The following is a 10,416-nucleotide window of genomic DNA, read 5'->3' on the forward strand; positions in this document are numbered from 1 at the left end:
TATTGTGGTGTAAGTTTAACTTAGAAATGAATTTCATGTCTTATTTGTTTGAATATATGGTTATATAAAAACAGTTATTGCAGCAGTTAGCTGTATGTTGGGAATTGAATTGAATTATGTGTAGGATATGTTCAAAATACAATCATTTATAATTTCTTCCAATCAATTTCATTGAAATGAATGACAATTAGGTTCGTGAAGAAATAATATTAGTCCCCTCCCTTGTGCCCTTGTAACATACTATCCAGCCATTCATTAACCCAATTACAGCAAAGGCTTCACAAATAGGCCTTATTTGAACTGCCTCATGACCATTCACAAACCTTGTCATGAGTCCCCACATATTAACACACGGGTCCCCAATTACACTTCAAGGTTTCCTATGAGCACCACATGACTTCACCCAACCAATTCAGGTTCCTATGAGCATCACATAGCTTTTGAAGTACATCCCTTCACACACATAAAGTACTGCCAAGTGCTGAATCCCAGAAACCAAGATAAAAAATGACCATGCAGAAACCTTGACATGGGTCCCCACTTATTTGAACATGGGTCCCTAGTTACAACACAAGGATTCCTATGAACACAACAACACGCCTTTACCCACCCAATTCACGTTCATACCTTACAATTACGTCCCTTTAAACACATCCTCCACTGCCAAGTTCTGATTCCCAAGAACCAACATGCAAAAGAATGACCATGTAGAAACCTTGACATGGGTCCCCAGTTGTTTACACATGTGTAAATAACTGGGGACCCATGTGTAAATAATTGGGGACCCATGTCAAGGGAGTTGTTATGCTCAAACCCTATGGCTGAGGCAACAATTAAATGACTTTGGTATCTTGCTTAATAATATACCTTTGCTATGTGATAATACTAGTGCCATCAATTTAACTAAAAATATCCTATTATGCATTCAAGGACAAAACATATTGAAATAAGGCATCACTTTCTAAGAGAACATATATCAAATGGAACATGTGAAATTAAATTCATTGGTACTGATTTACAACTTGCAGATTTGTTTACAAAACCCTTGGCCAAAGATAGGTTTAATTTTCTACTAAATGAATTGGGTATTATAAATGTTAATTGTCCACTACAGTAAAAAATTAAATGTGTTTTTTTTTTTCTGATATTGGTGTGCATTGATGACTAGGAAAGAGAAACATAAATATCTGCTCTTTGAATGATTGACTGACATAGTGGGTATTAACCACCGTATCTTTGACAGTTTTGGTCATGGTCTTGTAACTGATTTGATGCATTGACTGCTTAATTGAGGTGTGATATGTATGCATCGTGATTCAAAATATTTTTTCCCCTTTTCAAAGATACTCTACACATATACAGAGAATAAAATCCTCGTGTAATCTCTGCTCTAAACCGCTTCATCAAAATATCACTGTTTTTCTCTATATAAATCTGTTTTAAAACATTGGTATTTCTCACCATTCACCACTGGACTCAAACCTGGTAAGGTAATGTCTTTCCTTGGTTATTTGCTGCTACATGTTGTTCACTCCATACTAATATGTCTTCAAGTAATTGATGTGCAGATTTAAAATTGGTTCAGCAATGGCTTCTTCTTCACGACAGAAAAAGAAGAATCAGGAAAAGCACAACAATTCTCAAGGGATACTAGAAAATTTGTTTGTTGGAGATGAAGAAGGGATTATTGCTTACATACATGAGATGAGTAGAAAGCAAATCAACATACCCAAGGTGTTAGAATACTCCTGGCTGAAAACTGAGAAACTGGATGAAACCAGATCTGCATTGAAGCATAAAAAACTGAAGCAGTTCCTAGAGATGACTGGTAATGTATATCCTGACTTGGTTAAGGTATTCTACACCAATTTAACTCTGGATGGGAAGAACCTTGTATCCTATGTGAAAGGCATCAAGATGAAAGTCACAAATGATGTGTGGAATTCAGTGGTTGGAATTAAATATTTTGGGTTGAAGGTTGGAAAAGGGAACACAAATGGGATTCAGGAGTTCAGTAAAATCCAATACTACAGGAGCTGTGTGAGAAATCCAGCCTAGAGTGTCAACATGTTCCATGCAGGTAATTTGACTTTAACTACAGGAGCTGTGTGAGAAACCAGATCTGCATTGAAGCATAAAAAACTGAAGCAGTTCCTAGAGATGACTGGTAATGTATATCCTGACTTGGTTAAGGTATTCTACACCAATTTAACTCTGGATGGGAAGAACCTTGTATCCTATGTGAAAGGCATCAAGATGAAAGTCACAAATGATGTGTGGAATTCAGTGGTTGGAATTAAATATTTTGGGTTGAAGGTTGGAAAAGGGAACACAAATGGGATTCAGGAGTTCAGTAAAATCCAATACTACAGGAGCTGTGTGAGAAATCTAGCCTAGAGTGTCAACATGTTCCATGCAGGTAATCTGACTTTAACTCCAAGGCTAGTTGCCTACATCATTGCATGGCAACTCATTCCTAGAGGCACAAATCATGCTGTCTTACATGAAGAGGATTTAATCCTCCTTTATTGCATCATGAATCTGATCAAAGTTAACTGGGTGTATATTATCATGGAGCATATGTTGAAATAAAAAAGGATAACTGATTATAGATTTCCTTATGCTATTCTTGTGTCAAAATTAATTGATCATTTGGGTATTGACACTACTAATGAGAGGAATGAGACCATCAAAGCTGTGAGTGAGATTGATAATTCAACTCTCCTAAAGATGGGATTTCACAAAGTAGATGACTGCTGGGTGTTTCTCAAAAGCAAGACTCACAAGGAGGAACGTGGAGGTTCAAACCTCAACAATGATGAGGGAGATGATGTAGTGCCTATGGAAGATGATACTGTGCAAGCTGCTGAACAATCTTGCTATGAAGTTCACCACACTTCATCACACATGATGGAGTCCCCTGCTGACCATGCTAGGAATCAAAGAATGAGATTCCCTTCTACAGAATACAAAGAAGGATCACCAGCACCACAATCAATGAATGAAGATGTTGCTGCAACTCACCACAATGCTTTTGTTGCCTACCAAGCTCGAGAATACAGAGGTGAACCCATGTCCATGTTTGAGAGGCAAGTCCTGTCTCGACTTGATGCAGTGTCAGAGGAGCAAAGGACCTATTTCGAGGCAACTCAAGCTAGGTTCCAGCATCTTGATCATCAAATTGAAGGAATTCAGGTTCAGTTGGCAGAACTGTACTACAAGGAGTAGAAGTGTTGTGTTTCTTTGCTTATCTTTCACCTAGTTTATATTTTTGTAATCTGTTGAACAATTTGTATTATTTTTCTGGACTGTTATGGTCGGTTTTTATCTTTCTCTATGCTTAAATGTTGTTTGATGAATCCAAAGGGGGAGAAAAATAGCTCTAATACAAACTGGATAAGCTGCTGTGATAAGGGTGTACAGTGAGTCACATACTGACCCTAAATGTGGTTTATGGTATGATTACTTTCAGCTTTTGTATTTTGGTATTTAGTGCAGTATAGGGGCTGATCTTTCTTCAAAGCAACAAAGCTATGGGGTTTGTCTCCATCAAACAGGGGGAAATTGTTGAAGATGGATGATGCTCCCTTTAAGACAATGTGTTTGATGAAGCCAATTGTGTATTTTGCTTTGTTGTTTGATTTTGTTTTTAGGGGTTGTCTTGTGTTTAGATTAGAGGTTGTTTAAAGTGAGCTTTTTTGCAACATGACCTACCTCTTAACCCTTAATCATGTGATAAGAGCAAGCACAATATTTTCTAAAAATGTTTTCACATGTTTTGCCAAAATACTCTTTACTGCACAAAAAATGAACTTGTTCTTTCTTAAATAAATAGATTCTTTATTAAACTGATGTCTTGTTAAAAAAATTTAATAACCTTGTTTTGTTGCATCAAGTATCATGACTCAGTCTTCATGCTATCAAAACGACTGAGTTTCATCTATTCAAATATCTCTTGTTATCGTTTTGAAAATGAATATTGTACCGCCCAGGTAGTCGGAATTGATGACGTGGCCGCAAGCAATAGTATAGGCGTGTTGAACGGGACGCCTGACTGGCAGAAGGGAAGGACGTCGGGGGGTTCGTGTGATCGCCAGTCGTTAAGTTGGCGTGCCCCGATCTCTAGCATACCTAAACCGGCGGTCACCAAGTTTTGTTGTAGTCGCCGAGTGTGAACTCAGGTGACAAGGCGATCGGAGATCGCCGAGAGGAGGACATCACCGAAGGATCAGGAAAGCTTGTTCCAGGTTTTCGGAGCAAAGGATGAAGTCCTCAGATAGTCGTTTCTCAGCTGACCAGAGGTTGAGGTCGGGGAACAGCTTACCCGAGCATGCACAGTGAAGTAAGTAAAGTAGAGTATAATGGTGGCCGGCGAGACCACAGGGAAGGTGTGTATGAAGACACCTGTACTCGCCACGCAGAAGAGATCGCGCTCCAAGGCAGCTACACGCTGAGTTGCTTCCTGAATAAGTAACTTAGTCGAACAGCCTGAAGAGTAAGAGGTGACGCTCAAGTCAAGGATGCTCCAGATGGTGACACGTGTACGGCTGGATGCGAGCCACGTGTCCAGATGTGTAACTGTCAGGAGAGAGAAAGCGCATAGGTATATAAGGGATCCTAACAAACTTCTGAGGTACGCGTGTTTCTGAATACTTCTTTTACGCTTGCGAGAACTTGAGTACGCTGAGAGAGAATATTGCACGGTTCCTGAAGTTCTTAGTTTCTCTCTTAGTATTTTGGTGGTTCAGTCGCTGACTTGGGCGTCGGAGCGTGATCGGCCGCAGCGGCGCCGTTCTGTCTTCTGCAGGTTTTTGAGGTGAATCAAGGCGAAGGACGGAAGCTAGCACGGTGCAAAGTCGATCCAGATTTGACGAGGCAAGGCTCTTGCGTTCTGGTCAACAGGCAGGATCATCAGGCGCCCACCGTGGGGCCGTGTAAAACCTGTCCCCATCCACAGCGTGAGTTCTTGAAGTTTCAGTAGTTTCTGTGTGGTTGTGTGCTAGTGCAACCATTTTCCGCCGTTCGTTCAAGCTGTTGTTCGGTAAACTCGTGTTTTTCACCGTTCGTTTGAGTCTTGTTCGGTGAATTCGAGGTTTCTACCGTTGTTCGAGTTTTAATCGGTGGAGTGAGGTTTTCCACCGTTCATTCAAGCTTTCGATCGTTTTTCTTGGAGTTTCTTGCCGTTCGCGCGGTGTTCAATCGGCCGTTCGGTGTGTTTCTGTTTGATTGCGTTTCTGGTTAGGGAATCGGGGGCTTGTTGAAGAAGTGGAGGATCTGAGGTGAAGTTGCAAGTTTTTGTGAAGGTTTCGACGTCCGAATCTATCGGCGTGCTGTTGTAGTTGTGTTTGCGAAGGCCTTAGGGAGTTTGAGGAATTCTAGCCGGTTGTTCGTTGGATCGATCGTTGCTAAAGGAGATTTTGTTCGTCGAACTTTGGTTTGCTGAGTTTTCATGAGAAAGATGAGAAGCAACCGTTCAAGTCCAGTTGTGCTAGTTGCTGCTGAAGGCGCCATGACCATGGCGCAGATGATGGAGATCATGCGAGCACTACAGGCGAATGTAGAGGCCTCGCGCGTAGAGCAGACAAAGATGCATGAGGACCTAGTCGCCTCTCAGGCCAGGAATGAAGAGCTCAGCAAAGTGACTGAGGAGTTGCGCCAAGCTCTTCAGGAGCAGAGAGGCCGCCCAGTCGCTGAAGAGGTCGCACCGTCGTCGCCACCTCGCGTTTTCCCTATGCCATTTGCTGAGGCGATCACAGACACGCCTATCCCTGCGAGCGTGGTACCCGTGAAGGCTACTTTCACCGGCGTGGAGGATCCTGAGGCAGATCTCACCACGTTCCACACGCAGATGATGCTGTCAGGAGGCTCGGATGCTGTGTATTGCAAAATGTTTGTGAGCACGCTCAAGGGAACAGCGCTGGAATGGTTTGTGAGCCTGCCTACAGGTCACATAACCAATTTCCAGCAGTTTTTGAAGATTTTCGTCGAGCAGTACATTGTGAACAAGGCGCCACCTAGGGTGTCTTACGACCTGTTCGACATAAGGCAATACCAGGGAGAGTCCCTCAGGGACTATCTGAATCGTTTTGGAGCACAGATGGTCTGCTCGCCTGCGAAAGACGAGGAGATGCTGGTATACGCCTTCAAAAAGGGCGTGCTGCCGGGACCTTTCTGTGAGGCACTGATCAGGGCTCACCCCGCCACGTTTGCTGAGGTTAGGCGACTTGCGGTGGCCCACATTACCGACGAAAGTGAGGTCGCCGAGAAGAGGGGAAGCGTGGCCCCTGCTAGGCCACGCGCCCAGACCAGGATTCATCCACAGAGGGTGCTGGAGACAGCGGCGGCCAAGAGGGATCAAAGGACTCGCCATCCTTATGATCCGAAGAAAAACAAGGGCAGGGGCCCAGGGCGCCCCAGGGAGTACAATCGCCCGCCAAAGCATAAGTTTGTCATGGGGTTGGCAGACCTGATCGCCATCCCCAATATAGCAGCCAGGCTCAAGGCACCTGAGAAAGTGAGCGACAAGGTGTTAAGACCAAAACCAGACGCCTGCTGCGAATTCCACCAGAGTTTTGGTCACACCGTCGATTCATGTTTGCACTGGGATACCAGCTCGACGACCTGGTCAAGAGCGATTTCCTGAATGATTACCTGCTGGACAAGAAGACGGGGGGCGCGTCGAGCTCCCAGCCGGCGGGTGGTGAGGCTCAGCAGCACGAGATGCCCACTCATGGAGAGATCCACACCATCGCAGGAGGTTTCTCGGGTGGTGGATGCACCGCATCACAGAGGAAGAAGTATGCAAGGTCTGTGATGACGGTGGACATGTTCGAGGACCACTCGCCAGATGTGGACATCACGTTCACAAGAGAAGATCTCAGGGACGTTGTGCCTCATGACAACGATCCCATAGTTATCTCGCTTGTCACAGCGGGGAGGAAGGTCCACAGGGTACTGGTGGACCAAGGAAGCTCGGCAGATGTGATGTTCTGGCCGACTTTCACACAGCTGCAACTACCCCTTGACCAGCTGAGGCCCTATGGAGGGTGCTTATACGGTTTCGCTGGTGATCAGGTGGAGGTTAGGGGGTACATCGAGTTAAGAACTACATTCACAGATGAGGCGGGCTCGAAGACGGAGAAAATCAAGTACCTTGTCGTGAATGCTCCCTCAGCATATAACATTCTGTTGGGAAGACCAACACTCAACAAAATAGGAGTTGTGCCCTTGACCAGGCACATGAAGGTGAAGTTGCCGTCTATGGAGGGGGTGGTGATCACCATCAAATCTGACCAGAAGGAAGCGAAGAAGTGCTATGAGAATAACTTGAAAAATAAGAGGTCAGTAAGTTACATCACTACCACCCCGCCTCCCGGTGTGAAGCCCAGGTCGACGGTGGTGGAGGCGACCACCGGTAGCGATGTCGTCATGGTAGATGCTGAAGCAAGGGAAGAGAACGCCGATCGGGAAGAAGAGGCGAGGAACCGCCCAGAGGAAGCGAGAGAGCTGGGAATCGCCAAGGCGGTGATCGCCAGGGAAACCCGACCCAAACCCGTCGAGGAGTGGCTCGAGAGGGAGATCGGGGGAAAGGTCTTCAAGCTGGGAAGATCTTTGGAGGCTGAACTCCAAGACCAGATCGCCAAGGTGATAGAGCGGCATCTGGATGCTTTCGCATGGTCTGCTTCAGACATGCCGGGAATCGACCCCGACTTCTTGTGCCATCGCCTAGCAATGGACAACCAGGTCAGACCAGTGCGGCAGAGAAGAAGGAAGTTTAATGAGGAGAGGAGGCAGGCGATCAGGGATGAAACACAGAAGCTCCTCGCCGCAGGCCATATCAGGGAAGTTCAGTACCCTGAGTGGTTGGCCAATGTCGTGCTGGTGAAGAAAAGCAATGGGAAGTGGCGCATGTGCGTCGACTTCACTGATCTGAACAAGGCTTGCCCAAAGGACTCGTATCCTTTGCCAAGCATAGATGCCCTGGTCGACAGTGCTGCAGGGTGTAAGTTGCTGAGTTTCCTGGACGCCTTCTCGGGGTACAACCAGATAAAAATGCATCCTATGGACGAAGAGAAGACCGCCTTCATGACCGAGAGATCGTGCTACTGCTACAAAGTGATGCCCTTTGGGCTGAAGAACGCGGGGGGCACGTACCAAAGATTGATGGATAGGGTACTTGCACCAATGCTGGGAAGGAATGTGCAAGCGTATGTGGATAATATGGTCGTGACCTCGTCGAAAACGAGCAAGCACGTTGCGGACCTGGAGGAGTTGTTCACCACAATCGCCAAGTTCAGGTTGAAGTTGAACCTCGAGAAGTGCATTTTTGGCGGGGAGGCAGGGAAGTTCTTGGGATTCCTCTTAAATGAAAGAGGAATAGAGGTAAATCCTGATAAGTGTGCTGCCATCTTGGCGTTGAGGAGTCCGACTACCGTGAAGGAGGTGCAGCAGCTTACAGGCCGGATGGCCGCCCTGTCTCGTTTCGTGTCGGCTAGCGGAGAGAAAGGCCATCCGTACTTCCAGTGTTTAAGGCGAAACAATAAGTTTGCCTGGACGAAGGAGTGTGAAGAGGCCTTCGTCAAGCTTAAAGAGTACCTGGCGAGCCCGCCGGTTTTGTGCAAACCGTTGGTGGGAACCCCTCTCAGGTTGTATTTTGCTGTGACTGAGAGGGCGGTGAGTGCGGTGCTCGCCCAAGACCAAGACCAGGCTTAGAAGCCTATTTATTTCGTCAGCAAGGTGTTGCAAGGCCCGGAGGTGAGGTATCAGGCCTTGGAGAAAGCTGCACTGGCTGTGGTGTTTTCAGCGAGGAGGTTGCGCCACTATTTTCACAGTTTTACAATACTGGTGATGACCGACTTGCCTATCCAGAAAGTCCTGAAGAAGCCTGATGTAGCTGGGAGGATGGTGAAATGGGCAGTGGAGCTGTCGGAGTTCGACATCAAGTATGAGCCCCGAGGACCGATCAAGGGGCAAGTTTTCGCCGATTTTGTGGTCGAGCTCTCGTCGGAAACAGCACGAGTTGAAGGGGATGGTTTTCGTTGGGTGCTCTCGGTGGACGGATCGTCGAACCAGCAGGGTAGCGGTGCTGGAGTCATCCTGGAAGGTCCCAACGGTGTGCTGATTGAACAGTCCCTGAGGTTTGCCTTCAAAGCCAGCAATAATCAAGCAGAATATGAGGCGCTGATCGTCGGAATCTTGCTGGCCAAGGAGATGGGAGCTAGGGTGCTGGTGGCTAAGAGTGACTCGCTGTTGGTCACGGGACAAGTAACAGGCGAGTTCCAGGCCAAGGATCCACAAATGGCGGCTTACTTAGCGTACGTGCAGGAATTGAAGGTTTCCTTTGTCTCCTTTGAAGTAGTGCATGTGCCCAGAGAGCAGAATGCCCGAGCAGACTTGCTAGCTAAGCTCGCCAGTTCGGGCAAGGGGGGTAGGCAGAGGACGGTGATCCAAGAAACTTTGAAGACGCCTAGAGCATTTGTGGCAGACCACATGGTCCTTCAAATAAGCAAGTCGATGGAGAAAGCGGTGAGGAGTCACAGGTCTTTGACTCAGGAAACCTTGAGATCGCCGAGAATAAGAGCATGTCGGGGGAGAGGGTGAACATGACGCAGGTCTCTGCTACGCATGAGCCAGACACATGGATAACACAATACCAGCGATGCCTGGCAGATAGCCTTCTCCCGCTGGATCCGACGGAGGCTAGGAAGATAAAGAAGAACTCCATCAAGTTCACAATGATTGATGGCGAGTTGTATAGGTTTGGGTTCACACACCCACTCCTGGAATGTGTGCACGGAGAGAAGTGTACAAGAATTATGGCCGAGCTCCATGAAGGGATATGCGGAAGTCATGTCGGGGGTCGAGCTCTGGTCGCAAGAACCCTCCGTGTAGGTTACTATTGGCCAACAATGAGGGAGGACTGCAAGAAGTATGCACAGTGTTGCAAGCAATGTCAGCAGCACGCCGATTGGCACAAAGCGCCTCCAGAAGAGTTAAAGTCGATTTACAGCCCCTGGCCGTTTCATACGTGGGGAATCGACATCCTGGGACCTTTCCCATTGGCGATCAGGCAGATGAAGTACTTGGTGGTGGCAATTGAATATTTGACCAAGTGGATCGAAGCAGAACCAGTAGCCCAGATCACTGCACACAAGATCGAGAGCTTTGTGTGGAAGAACATCGTGTGCCGGTTTGGTGTGCCTAAGCGCCTGGTGTCAGACAACGGGACTCAGTTTGCAAGTCACCTGTTGAAGAAGCTGTGCGAAGAGGTGGGAATTCAACAAGTATTTGCATCCGTCGAGCACCCTCAAACAAATGGCCAAGTAGAGTCCGCCAACCGGGTGTTGCTAAGAGGCTTGAAGAGAAGGCTGGAGAAAGCCAAGGGATCGTGGGCTAAGGAGGTACCCCGCATAGTTT

Source organism: Phaseolus vulgaris, chromosome 3, assembly GCF_000499845.2.
Source record: "Phaseolus vulgaris cultivar G19833 chromosome 3, P. vulgaris v2.0, whole genome shotgun sequence".
NCBI lineage: Eukaryota > Viridiplantae > Streptophyta > Magnoliopsida > Fabales > Fabaceae > Phaseolus > Phaseolus vulgaris.